Consider the following 20,967-nt stretch of genomic DNA (forward strand, 5'->3'; position numbering starts at 1 on the left):
GACAAGTCACCAAATATTGTTGAACGAAGTATAAATGACCTTGAAGCTACTTCCATTAAGCCCTAGTGCCCAATGAAGTTGTCTTTTAAGCATCTTTGACAAGTGGAAATCAATCCAAACTCTAAATCTTCCATGACTCCATCTCTCCCAAAGGACAAAGCACTGGTCCTCCTCTGGTGATCACTTTAAAGCTTATATCTTTCACAATCCTCTCTTTTTCGAGGCCTGTCTTGCATAGGTTACCTAGGGCATCAATTATCTCACAGCTAGCCATCCAAATACTTCGATTTTTGGTTCACAACTGCATTGGTGCGTCCTCAAGAAGCCCTCCAAATTTCATGAGATTCCGACTTTGGGATCTTGAGATATCACAAGCCCTAGCTTGAAAACCAATTCTTTCTCTTGGTTTCCCTTAGGCTAGAAACCTCACTAGGATCCTTATATTGCCTTTCATTGAAAATTCATTCCTTGATCCCTTTCCCCTCCCTAATTAGGCCAATTGTATCATTGGTTGCTAAAACCCTTCCTCTTGACCTAACTTGGGTCCACTTGGTCCCGTGTCGTCCCATACCTTTGAAAAGTCAACTCTTCAAAAAAACCACCTGGGAAACCAAGTTCAACAAGGATTTTAGGGTCTTGGAAGCTCCTTTACAATTCACACTCCGTAAACCTAGCCCTTAAACCATCATCCCCTTCTCCTAGAAAGCCTTGTGCCTTCCTTAAGAAGTAAGCAAGTCCCATTTTTAAGCCTCCCCTAGGAAAGGGTCCCCGAGATCACTCCACATCCATCTCAGTTGATCTATCCTTCATAAGTGATTCTCTATATATTGGGTCTCGTCCCGTCGGTGAAAGTCCGCAAAGAGTAGGAGGCTTTAGCTATGGTGATAGTGAGCTTTAGCTTCATTGTTGCTCTTGACCTAGCAAGTGCCCCTCTAGGACCCCCTGCTAGTTTAAGCAGTAACAAGACCACAAAGAAGCGCAAGAGGACCGAACCACGGCCTAGGGTTTTAGATGAAGCTTCAAACAAAAGATCTAGCCCAAGCAAGGGAGAAGAAGAGGGTCAATGATATTGAATTTCACTTGAGTTTTAGCATAATGATCCTCGAGGAAGCCACAAACCAAGGAAACCTAGGGACAAGAACGATTTTGGAACTAGGGCTTGAGATATTTCCAAATCTGATTGTGGAAAATTCTTCAAAACTTGTGAGGGCCTAGGGAAAACCCCAATGCAATTGTAGTCCAACTTGCTTTCAGAATGGATGGTTCAAATGATTTTTGCTTGATTCCCTAGGAGGCCTCTAGGGTTAGGGTTTGGAGAAAGTAAAAAAAAAAGGTGAAAAGAGATAATCTTTGGGTTGATCACTAGGGATTAGATCAATGCCTTGCCTATTGGGAGAATGGAGTCAAGAATGACATTTGATTTTAGACCTTTTGCTTCATCAAGGAGTCCAATATGCAACTTTGCTAGTCTAGGAGGTGCTAATTAGGTTACAAAAGGAATTTACACTTCGTTTTGCAAAGCTAGATGGAGTTTCAAGGTTGAATCTTCAAATATACCCCTAAGAACATTCACCCTTATTGCCCAATGAGTAACACATGCAATAGATCAAGATATGCCAAGTGATTCAAGATTTTCACATTCATTTAGAGCACAAGGAAAAAAATGATGCAATATTCCATACATTAGACATAATGAAAAATTTCACATAAAAGAGAAACTTACACGGCAACAAGAGTATATCCATCCATCATGTTTGCAAGAGAGAAGCTCCAAGATAGAATAACAACAATCCAAACATCAAAATGCACTAAAGATCCTCTAATTTGTCCATCAGTAGGTAGTGTGAAATTCTCAAGAAGAGGAAATATAAATCCAAGTGATCATTCGGAATGAAATGATCCTCTCATCAATATATATGATCCTCTAAGGGATTCAATTTGGTTAATTAGGCCTAATGATGCCTGTTACCCACCATTTTGTAGGTGATATCCTTAGGAGACAGTAGCACATGCCATCTATATACCATGTAAAGGTGAATATATCAAACTGGCATTGAGTGCAATACATATCCGCAACAAAATACATAATCAATGAGGCTCTAAATGTTGATTTGGGGTGGCATCGGATGTGCTATAGCCACAAAATTTGGTGGAGAGGTTGGCGCACATGAGATCTCCAATACCCAGAAAGGGTTTGGGCATATTCTAAACAGATCAAGAGATATTAAAATAATTAATATTTTTAATGGAGTCCCTAAGTCTAAACTTAGGGAAAATAAAATATTAATGTGTATTAATATGAATTTGTGTTAGAATGGTCCAAAAGACATGGATCAAGCCAGATCTAATCTTAGCCATTGATTAGGGACTTAATCTCGGCTGTTGAGATGTCAACAAAAAAGGTATAAGAGGAGGCTTGAGGGGCACTTGGAGAACATACTGAGGGAGACCAGTCAGTTCAATTTCTGGAGTGGGGTTTGCTAAGAAATTGAACCAGTGGTCTGGAGAGCAGTCAGGAGGTAGCAAGTACGGAACAGAGAGATGGGAGATCAGCGCAGAAGAGGTAGACACAGAGCCAGAGGAAGCCACGCAGAGGCAGTAGAGACTGCGCAGAGCCAGGTAGAGACTGCGCAGAGCCAGAAGGGCCTGCGTCACCCACGCAGAGGCTGTAGGAGTGACACAGAAGCCCAGAGAAGTTGCGCAGAGCCTCAGTAGGCTGACGCAGACGGTTTCAGGCTGTAGCAGAGGTCAATAGGGCCTATGCTGGGTTTAGGAAAGTGCTGGAAGTTTGTCTATCTGTGGGTAAGCCAGTTTGGCACCTTGTTGTACAAGAAAATTGCTAAATAATAAAATCCTCCCTTGCTGCACCAATTTTCCCACATTAGGTTTTTCCGGGGACATTAGTCCAAAATAACTGTGTCAATGTGTGCATATTTTTGTTTCTGTATTACGATGTGATATCTGCAACAGTATTTATTTTAATGTTTGTTGAAGTAATTTCATGAGTAACTTATGATGAAATAAGTAGGAAAAGTAAATCAGTTGTTGCAGTGATAGAATTGTCACATGGTATCAGAGCAAGTAATCAGAGACAGAAAGGGAAAATCAGTTATGGGTCAAGACCACGATGTAGAGGCATCCACCTCAGTGGACTCACACAGAGTTTCAAAAGATTGCACAAGAGAGAGAGATTTTGATTTCTCTATGTTGGCTTCTAGGTTAGAAGAAGAAGTGGCGTGCATGAGTAGTGCTGCATCATTAGAAGTATGGTATATAGATAGTGGAGCCTCGTGGCATATGATGAGAATCAGGGAGTGTTTCTCAAAATACCGAGAAGAGAAGATGAACTTTCAAATCACCATGGGGAACAAGGCAAAGTGTACTCCAGTAGGAAAGGGTACCATAGTTTTTCAGACAAAATCGGGAGAGCGGTTCCATGCCACAAATGTGCCGCATGTGCCAAGATTGGGGATGAACTTACTTTCTGTGGCACAACTACAAGGCAAGGGTTATGACGTCTACTTCATCAAGGAAAAGGTATATGTCAAACACCTGACTTGGAAAGAGAAAGTGCAGATCGGGATCAAAAGTAATCGGTTGTACAGATTACAACTAGAATCTCCAATGGCACTAATAGGCAGTCAAGGGGACAAAGACTTGAACGAACTATGGCATAGAAGGATGGGTCACTTGCACCATGGAGCTCTGAGAATTCTCTAGAGCACTGTAACAGGAGTTCCGGATTTGAGTACGGAACGAGATGATGTATGCATGGGATGCGCTCTAGGAAAGTATGCCAAGGCGACATTTCCTAGGAGCAACCACAGGGCCAAGAGTGTACTAGGATTGATACACTTAGATATCTACGGACCTATGTCCATCAAAGCTCTTAGCAGTGCTGAGTATTTCCTGACTTTCATTGATAACCACTCGAGGAAAACTTGGATCTATTTTTTGAAAACCAAGGATGAGTTTTTCTGTCAATTCAAGGAGTTCAAGGCTCTAGTGGAGAATCTGACAGGTAAGAAAATAAAAGTCTTGCGCTTAGATAATGGTGTAGAATATGTCGATAAGGACTTCATTGATTTTTGCGCTAAGGAGGGCATGGGAAGAGAGTGGACAACTCCCTACAATCCACAGTAGAATGGGGTGGCAGAAAGGAAAAACAAGACTATTGTAGAAGCAGTTAGGGCCATGTTGTATGATCAGGATATGCCAAAATCCCTGTGAGTAGAAGCATGCAACACAGCTGTCTATGTTCAGAACAAGACTCCTCATCGGGCATTGGGCAAGATTACTCCAGAGAAAGTCTTCATTGGGAAGACACCTGAAGTCAGTCATTTCAGGATATTTGGGAGTTTGGCATATTGTCGCATACCCGAAGAAAAGAGGAAGAAGCTGGATCAGACTGCAGAAAAGGGGTATCTGGCAGGATATAGCGAGAACGCTAAGGCATACAGGATCTATCTTCCAGGGAGCAGGAAGGTAGTAGTACGACGAGATGTAAAGTTCATGGAGGACAGAGCTTTCAGAAGATCTCGCAAAATGCCTTCCAAGGAGCAGTTGAAAGAGGATCCATTGGTCATGTCTCTTCAAACAACGGAAGTGAAGAACCCTTCCTCCGATCATGGAGATTCTCAGGATGAGGAAGAGGAGCAAACAGAAGCACCTGTTGGCAGAGGAAGAACCAGCAGGGAACTTCGTCAGATTCTGCGTGATGCAGAGAACTTCATCGGAGAGCCAAGGAACAGTAAAAGGGAGCGAAAACAGCTAGACAGGTATCAGGCGTTAGTAGCTCAAGATGGAGAGCCTGCCAGCTTCAAGGAGGTAGCTCAGCATCAGGTTTGGCTAGATGCGATGGTGGAGGAGTATAACTCCATAATGGTAAACGATGTCTGGGAGGTGGTGTCAAGGCCTCAAGACAAATCTGTGGTAGGTTCAAGATGGATCTACAAGATCAAATATGCTACGGACGACAGTATTGAAAAATACAAGGCCAGGTTTGTGGCTAAGGGGTATGCTCAAAAGGAAGGGATTGACTATGAGGAAACCTTCGCCCCGGTAGCCAGGTATACATCTATTAGGACCATGATATCTCTTGCAGCCCAGATGGGATGGGAGATCCATCAGATGGATGTCAAGACGACATTTCTGAATGGGGTAATAAAAGAAGAAGTATACATTGAACAACCAGAGGGCTTTGAAACTCATGAGAAGAAGTCTCATGTATGCAGACTGAAGAAAGCCTTGTATGGGTTGAAGCAGGTACCAAGAGCGTGGTATGGTCGAATAGATGGCTACTTTTAGAAGATGGGGTTTGTCAAGAGTGACGCGAATCAGAATCTCTACTATCTGGTTGTAGAAAGCGAGCCACTTATCTTAGTATTATATGTGGATGATCTCTTCCTGACAGATCATCCAAACTCATGGAAGACTGCAAGAAGAATCTAGCCACAGAGTTCGATATGAAGGATCTGGGATGGATGCACTATTTTCTAGGTTTAGAAATTTGGCAGCAGAAAGGAGAAATCTTCCTTAGGTAAGGAAGGTATGCTACAGAAATTCTGAAAAGGTTCGGGATGGGAGACTGTAGACCTATGGCTACGCCAATGATCACCAACTAGAAGAAGATTGATGCATTAGAAGACAAGGATGTCGATCACACCCTATACCGACAGCTCATAGGGTCCCTAATGTATCTAGTCAATACCAGGCCAGATATTTGCTACGCTGTCAACACCCTCAGTCAGTGCATGGTGGAACCAAAGAGGGCTCACTGGGCAGCAACCGAGCACATTCTCAGGTATTTACAGGGAACAATTGATTATGGGCTCTTGTACAACAAGGGGAAGGATATCAGATTGAGTGGATTTACTGATGCAGATTTGGCGGGAATTTCAGTGGATCGGAAAAGTACCTCTAGATATTGTTTCAACATTGGATCAAGAATAACCTCCTAGTGCAGTAGGAAACAAAAGTCCGTGGCTCTGATCTCGTCTGAGGCAGAATATATGGCAGCAAGAACAACTTCATGTGAGGCCATATGGCTTAGAAAACTACTGGTAAACCTATTCAGAAGAAATATGGAGGCGACCAGGATCATGCGTGATAATCAGAGTTGCATCAAACTCTCTGAGAACCCAGTGTTTTATGATAGGTCAAAGCATATTGATATCCAGTGTCACTTTGTTAGAGATTGTGTCCAACGTGGATTCGTACAGTTGAGCTACACTCCCACAAGGGAACAAGTGGCAGATATCCTCACCAAGGCCCTTGAAAAGTAAAAATTTGACTGCTTTAGAGAAAAGATGGGGATGGTAGAGAACCCCTTTTAGAAATAGTGTGTTAGCAGCACGAATGAAGAGGGAGTTGCAGTGCAGATACAGTGTTGGTAGAAAGGACCAACAACAACACAGATGCAAAGGGAGTTGCAGTGCAGATGTAGTATTGGGAGAAAGGACCAACAACAGCACAGATGCAGAGGAAGGTGCAGTGCGGATGCAGTGCTGGGAGAAAGGACCAACAACAACACGGATGTAGAGGGAGTTGTCGTACAGATGCAGCAGTGGCAATGGCAGAACCATGGGCAGTAGTACAGGATGCAGCAGTGCAGAGGATGTTGGGCAGGGAGGCCTAACATCAACATAGGTACCGATGCCAGATGATCAGAGTAATACTCAGTGAGGAGTATTGCTAGAGCACAATCCTCGCTAAGAGGGAGTGTTGATTTGGGGTAGCATCGGATGTGCTCTAGCCACGAAATTTGGTGGAAAGGTTGGGGCACATGAGATCTCCAATACCCAGAAAGGGTTTGGGTAGATTCTAAACAGATCAGGAGATATTAAAATAATTAATATTTTTAATGGAGTCCCTAAGTCTAAACTTAGGGAAAATAAAATATTAATGTGTATTAATATGAATATGTGTTAGAATGGTCCAAAAGACATGGATCAAGCCAGATCTAATCTTAGCCGTTGATTAGGGACTTAATCTCGGTCGTTGAGATGTCAACAGAAAAAGTATAAGAGGAGGCTTGAGGGGCACTTGGAGAACATATTGAGAGAGACTAGTCAATTCAATTTTTGGAGTGGGGTTTGTTGGAGAATTGAACCAGTGGTCTAGAGAGGAGTTAGGAGGCAGCAAGTACGGAACAGAGAGACAGGAGATCAATGCAGAAGAGGTAGACACAAAGCCAGAGGAAGCCACGTAGAGGCAGCAGAGACTGCGCAGAGCCAGAAGGGCCTGTGTCATCCATGCAGAGGCTGCAGGAGTGACGCAAAAGCCCAGAGAGGTTGCGCAGAGCCTCAGTAGGTTGACGCAGAGGGTTTCAGGCTGTAGCAGAGGTCAATAGGGCCTATGCTGGGTTTAGGAAAGTGTTGGAAGTTTGTCTATTTGTGGGTAAGCCAGTTTGGCACCCTGTTGTACAAGAAAATTGTTGAATAATAAAATCCTCCCTTGCTGCACCGGTTTTCCCACATTGGGTTTTTCCGGGGACATTAGTCCAAAATAACTGTGTCAATGTGTGCATATTTTTGTTTCTATATTACGATGTGATATCTGCAGCAGTATTTATTTTAATGTTTGTTGAAGTAATTTCATGAATAACTTATGATGAAATAAGTAGGAAAAGTAAATCAATTGTTGCAGTGATAGAATTTTCACACTAAATGGCCTCTAAAGTCCGAAAACAATGCTCTAAGCTATGGGGTCACTGAACTACTACAAGTCTACATATCAGTGATCAACAACATGATCACTCCTCATTATGATCAAACTCATCACCACTACTAGACAAGAGATCATCAACATAAGCTACATAAATAATATATCTCCAAGTCTGAGGACTCCTAAAACTCCTCTACAACTTTAGTAGTAGTAGCAAAAATAGACATCAAAACTACAAATCACTGATCAACATGGTCACTCATGAAACTCATCATTGATTCAACGCTACTAGAAATACATAAACATCATCAACAAGAGATACATGAACATCATCTAGCTCAAAGTCTTCAGACTTGGATTGCTCAACCTTATAACATGATAGAAATTGAAAAGGTTTAACATGCCTAACCAATGATTTTGGTTTGAGTGAAGGGTTCATCTCCTCAACCTTATAATGTGGTAGAAAAAGATTAGCATGCCTAACCAGTTGTTTTCCTTTGAGTGAAGGGTGCATTCTTGTTAAGGCCATGGTAGAGGAGTTCAACAATCAGTACCACCAACATCAACAAAGTTCAACAATCAATGCCACCACGATCAAGGTTCTTAAAGGGCTTCATGCTCTTGATCAAATGCCAATCTCATACCCTCATGCATGATAGAATCAAATGGAAACATTGCAAACCCCCAAACCATGAAATCCTGAAAACCATTAAGTCTGCTGAATTTTGAGTGAAATCTAAAATTCTAGTTTCTCCATATGAAATCTAAAGAAGTCGAAACCACTCTCAAACATCCTTTTACTTTAAGAATTTAACATTACCATTAATTGCCAACATTGTTAGGGTTGAGATGTGTCAAGAAAATGAGAGGGTAGGCATGTTTTTCTTGGAGGGACTATTTTTGGAGGAAAACAACCCCAAATTTCCCTCAAAACAACTTCAAAACTCACAAAAATGCATTTTGTGGGGGTTATATTTTCCCTAGCAATAAATCGGTCGGTTTAGGACAAAATTGTCCGGTTTGACCATAAACCGGCCGGTTTCATCTTAAACCGGCCGGTTAGGACTGGTTGAAGTTTCTAAGTCTACTAGTTAGAAACCCTCCATGCACTTTACTGATTTATTCCTACCTACTTGTTCTGTTACTTAACAAGTTATTTACAATGTAAATACTGAAAATAAACACTAGTGCATGCTCAACATATTATAGATCATCAACTAAAGGAAACAGAAGCAAGCACACAAAATGACACCGTTATTTTTGGACCAATGTCCCTGGAAAAACCCAATGCAGGAAAACCGGTGCAACTATCTGAGGGTTTTCTTATTAAGTAATTTTAGAGTACAATCTGGGTGCCAAATCCGACTTACCCAACAGAGAATGCCCTTGGCAGTAGTACCTATCAGTGTGAGACAAATGTCCCAGCTAAAACCCTGGATAAACCCTCTAGCAACTCTTCAGCTCCAATCCGCCCCAGAAACCCCAATGTCTGCCTTTCTGGACTGCGTCAACCTCTCTCTAACCAGCGCTGGCCCTGCATCACCCTGCATGGGCCTGCATCAGCCTTAGGAGGCCCTGCGTCAGCCTTCTGGCCCTCTGCCTCAGCTACGTTGGCCTCTCTGAAGTACTACGTAGCTCCTGGCTGCCTCTGCGTGGCCTTACGTGAGCCCTAGCTGCTACTGCGTCACTCTCTCTGGCTCCTGTGCTGATCTCACGACACTATCTCTGCCTCTCTATCTCTCTGTACTCACTGCCCCTCAGCTACAACTCCGATCACTGATTCTATCTCTCTTAGCAAACCTCGCTCTAGAGAATAGAATGAATGATCATCTGGTCTATTCTCCAAGTGACCCTCAAGCCCCCTCTTATACTTTTCTCGTTGACATATCAACGATCGAGATTAAGTCCCTAATCAACAGCTAAGATGAGATCTGGCTTGATCCATGTCTTTTGGACCATTCTAACACAATTTTATATTAATCAACATTAATATTTTAATTTCCCTAAGTTTAGACTTAGGGACTCCATTAAAAATATTAATTATTTTAATATCTCCCGAACTGTTTAGAATCTACCCAAACCCTTTCTAGGTATTGGAGATCTCATGTGCCCCAACCTCTCCACCAAATTTCGTGGCTAGAGCACATCCGATGCTACCCCAAATCAACACTCCCTCTTAGCGAGGATTGTGTTGTAGCAATACTCCTCACTGAGTATCACCCTGATCATCCAACATCGGTCCCTGTGTTGATGCTAGGCCTGTTGCCCATCATCCTCTGCAGTGCTGCATTTTGTACTGTTGCCCATGTCTCTGCCACTACCACCGCTGCATCTGTACGACAGCTCCCTCTGCATCCATGCTGTTGCTCATGGCTCTGCCACTGCCATTGTTGCATCTACACTGCATCTCCTCTCATCATGCTGCATCGTGCTGCCCACTGCTGCACTGCAACTCAGTTATTGAGAAGTAAGTAATTGATCTCCCAACTCTGACCTCTCTGTTGGGCTAGAGACCCTCCTGATGCTAAAGCTCCCTTTACTGCTGACAAGTGCTCCCTCTCTGACCTCTGCGCTGCTACAACAACTCCCTGCATCTTGCACCATTGCACACCTCTCTGTGCCATCCTGCACTGGTTCAAGAATCCCACTCCTCTTGCACTACTGCAGGGTTCTAGCCTCGCGCTGTCTCGGGACTCCTGCACTATAGCTCTCTCTGCTACTTCATCCACATCCATCTCTACTCACATCTGCCATTCCTTCTACTCCTCTTCGGGGCTCCTGTAGCAAGGTCTAATCCAAGAGGCCGAGTACCTCGAGAATCCTGCCCCTCATCGCTTGTAGTCCGCTTGACTACAGTTCGATGTCTCCCCACTTCCGCTCCAGTGGTGCATGTGCACTCATGGCACAGTCATCATCTGTCTCCACTTCCTTCTCTGCGCTTATTGGCGCTGCCTTAGTCTCGGAAGACTCTCCCTTACTCTTCTTGCTTGGACACTGGGTCACATAATGACCCAACTACCCATAGTAGAAGCACTTGATCTTGGAGAGATCCTTCTTCTTCTGCTTTTCCTGCTTTCCCTCAACTAGGGCAACATCTTCCTCCTCTTCCCTTTTGACTCTAATCCCCTTACTACTGCTTCCCGCCTTTGTTTGCCGTCTGATCTCTTCTTCGCGAAGAGTTGCCCACATCTCATCCCAAGGTGGAATTGTCCCTCTGCCTAGTATACTTTGAACAAATACCTCGCAGTCTTCTGAGACTACATTCAAGGTTGTCCTCACCATCAATTCCTGATTCTGCATGGCTTCTATGGAAGTCAACTGATCTCAGATCTCATTCAGTCCTCCAAGGAAGGTGTCAATCGGTTCTCCCTTCTTCATCTGATATGACCTCAACTAATTTTCTAGTAACATCCTTTTCTGCACAGAAGTATGCTGGTACAATTTCTTTAGGGCCTCCCACATCTCATTTGTCGTTTCCTTCTCGGCAATGTGTGGTACTACATGGTCCTTGACCCCGTCAAGGATGATGCTCTTGGCCCTCGCCATTGCCTCCTCGTACTTGTTCTCAGTTGGGTCGACTGGGATAGCTATCGTCTTCAAGGCGAAGTGCTTGACACGATTTCTGTCAAGTATGGATAAGATTATGGCCTTCCAGACTGCGAAGTTTGACGCTCTGTCCAGTCTGTCCTGGTCTCTTACTCCGTGTAGTGCCATGATGCTCTTCTACTTCCCTCTTGGAAGTTTTCGATGTGACTCACTCTGAGTCTCGATTTCCCTCTTGGAAATCCTTCTGCTGATGTCGAGATGCCCCCTACTTTGATCATCAGTGCAACTGCACCACTGATCTGGATTTCTCGGTTAGAAACCCTCGGTAGCAACTCTCTCCTCTTGGCCTTGCCCTATCAGGTACTGTTCTGACTACAGTACCTCACCAGCTCCACTCCGCAACTTTCTCACAGCTTCCTAAACCCCAACAACCTGAAGCTGAGAGCTCCTAGGCTATGTGCAATCCCAACACCGACAACCCGACCTCCTCAGCCAACTGCATCAACCCTCCTAGCTTCTGTGTGGCTCTGTGTGAGTCTCCCTTTGCCTCTCTTAGCCTCTGCGCTGCCTCTTCCTGGCTCACCCTTGATGATGCAGGCACTGTGTCACCCTTCCCTTGTTGTTGCTCTGCTAGAAACAACTTCTGTCACTTGGGACAACTGTTTTCTGCTGCTATTGCTCCACTCGGCTGATGTCCTCAGTTCTCCTGTGATCTGCAACCACGCTCTGATACCATGTTGAAGTTTCTAAGTCTACAAGTTAGAAACCCTCCATGCACTTTACTGATTTATTCCTACCTACTTGTTCCGTTACTTAACAAGTTATTTACAATGTAAATACTGAAAATAAACACTAGTGCATGCTCAAAATATTACAGATCATCAACTAAAGGAAACAAAAGCAAGCACACAAAATGACACCATTATTTTTGGACCAATGTCCCCGGAAAAACCCAATACGGGAAAACTAGTGTAGCTATCTGAGGGTTTTCTTATTAATCAATTTTAGAGTACAATTTGGGTGCCAAATCCGGCTTACCCAACAGAGAATGCCCTTGGTAGTAGTACCTCTTAGTTTGAGATAAATGTCCTCGCTGAAACCTCGGATAAACCCTCTGGTAGCTCCTCAGCCCCAATCTACCCTAGAAACCCCAGCGTCTGCCTTTTTGGACTGCGTCAGCCTCTCTCTGCCCAGCGTTGGCCCTGTGTCACCCTAAATGGGCCTGAGTCAGCCTTCTGGCCCTCCGCGTCAGCTACGCTGGCCTCTCTAAAGCAATGTGCAGCGCCTGGTTGCCTCTGTGTGAGCCCTGGCTGCTACTGCGTCACTCTCTCTAGCTCCTGCGCTGATCTCCCGACACTATCTTTGCCTCTCTGCTTCTCTGTACTCACTACCCCTCAGCTGCAACTCCGATCACTGATTCTATCTCTCTTAGCAAACCCTGCTCTAGAGAATAGAATCACTGATCATCTGGTCTACTCTCCAAGTGACCCTCAAGACCCCTCTTATACTTTTCTCGTTGACATATCAACGGTCGAGATTAAGTCCCTAATCAATGGCTAAGATTAAATTTGGCTTGATCCATGTCTTTTGGACCATTCTATCACAGTTTTATATTAATCCACATTAATATTTTAATTTCAGTAAGTTTAGACTTAGGGACTCCATTAAAAATATTAATTATTTTAATATCTCCTAAAGTATTTAGAATCTGCCCAAACCCTTTCTGGGTATTGGATATCTCATGTGCCCCAACCTTTCCACCAAATTTCACGGCTAGAGCACATCTGATGCTAGCCCAAATCAACACTTCATAGTGGCATACCCTTCCATAATGGGCTTTAGAGTGTACCGGTGTCTCCAAGTTCAAGAGGGAGGTTAATCAAGGACCCTATTAGGTGGTTTCAACCCTTAAGAGAGTGACAAGTCCATGGCACATCTGTCCTATGGTTGGTGGAATGTGATATAATGATAGAACAAAGTGGGGCATCAGGGAAAGGCTTTAAGCCACATGCCAAGGTACAAGGGTATGTATGATGCGGCGAGGCCTCACTTGAGTGTATAGATGTAGGAGGGAGCAACCGTGGTACATGAGTTACCCCGACCTTTGTTTTTCCACCTTTCTTCATATGCCTTTTTCCTTTTATTGATTTTTCTTTTATAACTGTTCAAGGCTCCAGGGAATAAGGGCATGATGTATAAGGTATAACAATGATTTACCCTGTTAAGTTTGGGCAGTTCATCGCGCACCAGGGGTTGGGACAATCATGGGTTCTTTAATGATGCAGGGGGGCAATATAGGGGGTCGTAGGAACTAGGGTGATCGCCATAATGATAGGGGTAGAGCTCATGATGACTTTTTCCCATGTGTTAAATTTGTATGTCCCAACCATCTTTTGCATTTTGTGGTACATTTCCTACTAAGAGTGGCCAAATTATGTTTTTTTCTTTATTTTTAGTTGCATCAACATTTGGGGCATTATTCTAGGCCCGACCCAAAGTGTGGACAAAGGGGTAGGGAGGCTAACTTCTTGTGGACCCAGATGAGAAATATGTGGAAAGGGGTTATAATGAGTAGAGGGGAGTGACGTATTTGGTGTCGAGAAGCAGGACCACACAACCAAAATCAGGATTTCCCATGATGTGACACCCCTAAAGCTAGTAGCCAAGAAAGGAGATCCCATGGGACTAGGATACAAGGTTAGCCGCCAAGTTGGACAAGGGGACAAGAGTACAAACCAAGCCCATTCTTTCCATTGAATTCCCCCACCAATCCATGCCAAGAGGTATCCATGATAAGTAAGCAAAAATGCCCAACTACATAATGAAAGCCATACCTTTGGGGTTGGAAGGCCCACCCTCAAACATACGATCATGAAAAATGGGCGAGGGTGCATAATGGCTGGATTAGGTGGTGGAGATGGTGGCACATCGAGCTATCTGGGGCTGCTGGCTGCCGACTGAATACAATCTAGGAGAAAAATTTCTCCTATGGGTGTCACCCATAGGTAGTGGGTAATAAGCCTCAGTCAAACCCTCATCCAACCTGTAGTTAATCTCGGTCAAAGTGCCCATAAAACAGAGATAAATTCAATCAAACAATAGTCAAAGATTCCTGGAATATTCGGCTTCCCGAAATAGTGCAAACAACTCAGTCAAAGTCAACACAGTCCAAATCAAAAGGTCAATGTTGGTCAGAACATAATCCTCTCTCTCCTCCTTCGCATGTGTGGATGTCTCTAGTGAATTTCAGATCAGATTTGATTGATGTGATGTGTGATGATGCTCCAAATGAGGTCAATGAAGAGTCTATTTATGTGTCTTAGGAGGACCATTTAGGACCATTTTCCACTGTGGGGCCGACTTGTCATCCTTAGGTCAACTTGGTCAAGGGTCAAAATGTGACCTTTTCTTCATGATTTTCCAATGGAAATTCATACCATAGCTACCAATTTTCAACACTTAACAATCTTGATGTTGGATCTATTCTTCTTCTCTACAACCTCCTCCTATTGTGGATTGTAAGGCACTTTCAACTACCTTTTGATCCTTACTTCCTTACAAAATGTATCAAAGTCCTCGCAGGTGTATTCTGATCCATCATCAAATTTAAGAACTTTGATCTTCTTTCCTGTTTGACTTTCAACCAGGGATTTAAACTCTTTAAACTTAAAGAAAACTTCATTCTTAATGCTGTCGATTGAAAATGCATAGTTCATTTTGCATGTTCATAAGCCTCTATTCTCTCACCAACACTAGAAGGGATCGTTGGACTTCAATGGTGATTACAGGCTACAAAGAAATAGTTGGAGGTTGTGCCCCTTGTTCTATCTTGCTTGAGCAACATTCATCATCCAAGGTTTGGAAGAGTCTGGTTGATTTGTTGAAGGATGTTTCAGAAGGACATTTCACTAGGGGATTCTATTTACACTTGGCACAATTGAGGCAAAGTTACATGGCTTACATTACATTTGTAGTACCATTAATGGACAACCTTATTTCTAAGCCGACCCAAGACTTGGGATGGAGAATGTGAGTAGGAAGGGAGCTTTAGATCATGAACACTCTACCATATTATAGGTCTGCATCTTGCTTTATTGCAAGGCAAGGGTAAAATAGAAACCTAGATGATGAATGCCCTAGCTCAAATAATGTCGAGGGAATGATTTATGAAAAGCCAAGAGTTTAAACATAGCATAAAGGCGGAACACCCTATTCAAGGAGATGACTAGAGCACATGGAAGACATATGGCAAGGAAAGAGGCTAGAAGAGGAACACCCTTTACTTAGACAATGCTAACCTAATCAAAGTAAAGATTTGTATTTGAACTACTAATTTCTTAATTCTAGATCAGGTTTTAATTTCCTAACAATTTTTATACCCAAAAAAATTCTTTTGCAATTAATGAATGTAAAACACACTGGAATTAACAAAAAACAACAGAAACACTATTATGAATAAAAATAATAAAAAATAATGTAAATAATAATAATCATAATTAATGATTTTTAATTTTAGGTATGTTCTATGCTAGAGCAATTTATTTCAATTTTCACAGTTAGCTCAATATCTTTTCCAGATTAGCAATCACATCAGCATTAAAGTAAACTGCAGATAGAACATAAATATAAATCACAAAAGACAAGCCAAGACAAGAGGACACAAGACGTGGCGCTAGCCAGGGACAAACCCCAATGTGGGGAAACCTTTGATCAAATCTTCTTATATGTTCTTCAATAGTTCAACAGAGAGAGCGAGAGAGAGAGAGAGAGAGATAGTACATTTACAACAGAAGTCAACACTTTGACTTATCTAGATAAGAGCATAGATCATCTCTAGGAAGATGATATGTGAGATCAGTTGAAGACACGCTGCTTCAACTGATTCTCTAAGGTGACTCCTTCACCTATCATTGTGCTACATCTCGTCATCATGCTGTAGCTCACCATGCTACACCATGCTGCACCCATCATCACAATGTTGGACCTCATGCTGCTGCTGTCCCAGTGTTTAGCACTGTTGTACCTAGTGCCACGGCTACACCATGCTGTCACCCATGTGCTTGCTGCACCAAGTACTATACTATTGTCCCAATGTACTTGCAACACTCTGCTTGCTGTTGTCCATGTTTTACCATGATGCTGTTGTCCATGCCTCTTGCTGTTGTCCATGCTTCACCATGCTTGTAGTGTCCCAAGCTTCTTGTTGCTGTCCATGCTTCACCATGCTTGCAGCTGTCCCAAGCTTCTTGCTGCTGTCCATGCTTCACCATGCTTGCAGCTGTCCCATGTTTCACTATGCTTGCAGCTGTCTCATGTGTCACCATGCTTGCAGCTGTCCCATGTATTAGCTTGTTGTCCCTTGCATTGCTTGCTATTGTCCAACTGTTGCATCTAAACATGTTGTTCCATGCACCTTACTGCACCATGTTGCTGCAATATACCATACTGTTGCATCCATCACATCATGCTGCACTCCTTTGGGGTATTCAACACTCCATGTTAACCCAACACGTGGCTCCCACAGGCTGCTCCGAATCTGATCCAAATCTGGTCAATATCCTTGACCCAACGCACCTCTAACACTGCTCCAAATCTGCTTGTCACTTTGTTGTTCCTAACTGTTCTGGTTAGGGCACTTGGGCAGCCCTAAACTCCTCTCAACAGTCCTCGAACAACCCTCCAAATATGCTTGTCACTTTGCTGTTCCTAACTGTTCTGGTTAGGGCACTTGGGCAGCCCTAAACTCCTCTCAACAATCCTCGAACAACCCTCCAAATATGCTTGTCACTTTGTTGTTCCTAATTGTTCTGGTTAGGGCACTTGGGCAGCCCTAAACTCCTCTCAATAGTCCTCGAACAACCCTCCAAATATGCTTGTCACTTTGTTGTTCCTAACTATTCTGGTTAGGGCACTTGGGCAGCCCTAAACTCCTCTCAACAGTCCTCGAACAGCCCTCCAAATCTGCTTGTCACTTGGGCAACTTCAACATGACTTTGTCTTAGGTAGCTTCACCATGACAACATCCTAGATCTAGGGCACATAGAGCTAGGGCATCATCTTCTAGGAGTTGTGTAGATCCTTCTTCCCCATGGCAACATCTAGGGCAGCATATCTCATAGGATCTATCCTCCCACCAAAACCCAAAGACAAGTGGAGAGGAAGAGATCACAAGAAGAGTATGTACAAATGACTAGCAAGCCACCTTTTTTTATACTAAAACATTGAGCACATGTGGTTGTTATTTAGTTGTTGGCCGACCTTGACGAATTGTCTTATAACACAAATAAATTCATAACTCCATGAATACTTATCGGAATTGGATGATCTTTAGATCAATCCTACACCTCTCAATGAGAGGGATCCAAGAAAAATACCAGCTGCCATAAATAAGATGACCCACGTGGAGTTTGGCCCTAGTTTCCAATTTTAACAATGATTAACTAACTAATAGTTACTATTGAAGAGACATGTTCTAAGGACATGTCTGTTAGTGAAGGGGTACCTGCCTAGGGTATATAAGAAGACCCTCATTCTCATTTGTAATCATCTTACATCAATTCAATATACAATAATCAATATACAGTTACATGTCTTACAATGGACATTTATGTCTTTGAAGTCTTTTAAAGATTTCCACTGCGTATACGACTTTTGGTCGTTACATTGGTATCAAAGCCACATTGGTAGATCCCGGCCTTTGGCCATCAACTTGTCGTCACAACTAAAGCGTTTCGCTACATGAGTTGGAGTTTCTCCATTTTCGGTCAGGCCCTTGGCCACTTAAAAAAAAGGCCTTTCGCCATTGACATTTCAATGATTCTGGTAAAAAAATAGTCTGATGTAAATTTTGAAGGAGAACATTCATATATATAAAAAGGTTCTACATTCTTGATAAGAAGTGCATGATAAAGTCACAAAGGAATCTTTCCAAATATCTTTAAAACTATATGTAAGAGAAGGAAGAATAGATAAGATTATCTTGATTCTTCATTGCGTGTTTTACAAGCTCGTGGTTTTAGCAACCCAGGGTAATTGCCCATGGTATTTTCAAGGTAAAAGAAAAACAAAAGGAATACAAAATCTCTTTATGTGAATGGTAAGTTTTACTTTTTATGTGGAGAAAATTAACCGAGTCAAAGGCACATAAATGGACATATATTTTATATTACCCCAAAGAGGTGAATAACCACGTTTCACTAGGGTAGTAACTTTTCAAAAAAAAAAAGATTATAAATATATGTAGAAAAAAAGTTAAAAAAAACAAAATAAAGTTAAAAAGGAAAAAGAAAAAGAAAGTTCAATTTTTTTTTTATAAAAAGGAAAGAGAGTTTAAGGAAAAAAACAATTGTTGAGAAACAAGCTACCCTCAAACCTTAATCTCATATTGATAAAGGCAATATGGAGCCAATTAATGAAGACACAAGAATGGATTATGATCCAGAAACCAAGGAAGGAAAATTTCCTATAAAAGTTTTCCAATTGCAGATTGTAAATTAATTATATTAAAAGGGAATATCCAAGGAAAGGGGATTAATATCGCTATCAACATAAGTGGTGAAAAACATTACGTCAATGTTAATTTGGGGAATCAACTATTACTTCCAGAGTCAAGCATAGGAGAAAGAACAGATATTTTTGGCCAAAAGAGTATGAAATTAATGATTTACAAGTAATAACTGACCACTATGAATGCATCTCTCAATTTTGAGTCATAGCTATGTTTAACCCAAAGATTGACATAATTTTTGGTCAACCTTGGTTAAAAGAATTGGATACGTTTATGCTAAACTTGGAAAAAAAGATTTTGATGTTTCCTTATAAGAAAAAAATGATCGCATTCCAAGAAGTGACAATGAAGTCAAAGTCAAGATTGTCGTCATCAGAAAATTTTAAGGATATTTCAAAATCGATGTTATAAGAGAATCAAGAAACAATATCAATGAAATAGAAGGAGCTTGAAGAAGTCATCTCTAGTAAAGACAAAGAAATTTCGCAGCTCAAAGATCACAATGAAAACTACTTGAACAAGTCAAGAAAGGTAAGGCCACCAAGAAGGAACTCAAGCAACAATTATCAGAACAAGGAAAAGAAAATTTACGTTTAAAAAACCTTAATCAAACATTAATAGAACAAATCAAAAGTTTAAAAGATGGGGAGGAGACTAAAAATAAAGTCAACAATCTAGAAATCGAAGAGCTTTTACGTCTAAGGAATCATAACAAAGCCCTTCTTATGCAAATAAAGAAGCTTAAAAGTGACAAGAAGTCACTAAATGACAAGTTAGAACAACTTACTCAAGAAGAAGTATTAAAGTCTCCAGTTGTAATGGTCCAAGTTGAATATAAGTGAACGAATACTGATCCATTCAATATCACAATTAAAGAAGCAAATAAACCTACTGAAGTGAAGATGTACTCAGAAGTTGCAGTTCAAATGCTAGAGATTTCAAGTGAAGATTCTATAAGCAACTCAACAACAACAACACCTGAAGTAAATCAAGAAACTGCCACACACATGATAAGAGGAAATCCAACCAGAAAAACTATTTATCAACATCCGAACCATAAGAGCATACTTTTTAATCAATCTATGTATCAGTATCACTTAAAACATAAACAATAGATTTATGTTCCAAGGAATATTAAAGTTTGCAGAATCTAGTCCGATGATAACAATTCATTGCAAATTTCTAGTGACTGGAAGATTTCACAGAGGATTAATCTAGGATGGTCAGATCCATTTTCGATTTGACAATTTTATTTATCGCTCCAAGGATCATATTGTCTTGTAACAACAAAGATGACAGTTTCTCGACACACTGTAAAAGAGATCAAGGCTTTTCATCAGTAAGCTTTAAGGACAAGGCTTTTTGAAGAGGAAGGCAATGTTATGAATAAAAATTATATAAAAATAATGTAAATAATAATAATCATAATTAATAATTAACTAACTAATAGTTATTATTGAAGAGATATATTCTAAGGACATGTTCGTTAGTGAAGGGGTACCTTCCTAGGGTATATAAGCAGACCCTCATTCTCATTTGTAATCATCTTACATCAATTCAACATACAATAATCAATACACAGTTACATGTCTTACAATGGACATTTATTTCTTTGAAGTATTTTAAAGATTTTCGCTGCATTTATGACTTTTGATCATTACAATCACATGTAGAGGATATCTTTCACATAACGAATAACTCTCCAATTACTTTTCACTTGTATTATTTGAATAATGAGGGCTCCCTTTTTGGGAAAATGGCCGATAGAGAAAATACTGAAAATTTACAGCAATTTAGAACCTGGCTTATAAGCCCTTGAAAAAACTCGATTTGCACCTTTGTTGGCTTCTCTCCACTCATGTAGCCCTCCAGAAAATGTGGCCTCGCACTCTCCCAGACATCACATGAGGCTCACACGCTATCTCTCTCGCATGGGCAGCCCAGATTTCTCCTTGCTATCACACATGCGGCTCCATTGCACAAACCCTCTACTCTTGCGGCCTCTCTAAAGCTGCAAAGCACACACACATGCTGCTCTCTACAAAGTTGGTGCTCAGGAAATTAGTATGGCCTCTACCTCCACTCAATTGTCCTTCTCTGGTTTTTTGTCTACTACTACAACTCCTTTCTCTGCAGCCCTAAGTATCACACTCTCTCTTGTGTCTTTCTCCTCTCCTTAGCATTGCTTTTATAATTACAATTGAGTTAAATCCCTAACCTTGCTCTCCAAAGTGATGGATGGATAGGGT

General features: G+C 41.7%; 1 protein-coding gene across 1 annotated transcript in view; it reads right to left on the bottom strand.

Annotated features, from left to right (window-relative positions):
- LOC149144448 (FAD/NAD(P)-binding oxidoreductase) overlaps positions 1-20,967 on the bottom strand; it is a 387,681-nt gene that overhangs the window by 44,434 nt on the left and 322,280 nt on the right. The gene's annotated exons all lie outside the window — the stretch shown is intronic.

Source organism: Pinus tabuliformis, chromosome X (assembly GCF_031772625.1).
Source record: "Pinus tabuliformis cultivar Carrire ecotype Pingquan chromosome X, CPIR1, whole genome shotgun sequence".
NCBI lineage: Eukaryota > Viridiplantae > Streptophyta > Pinopsida > Pinales > Pinaceae > Pinus > Pinus tabuliformis.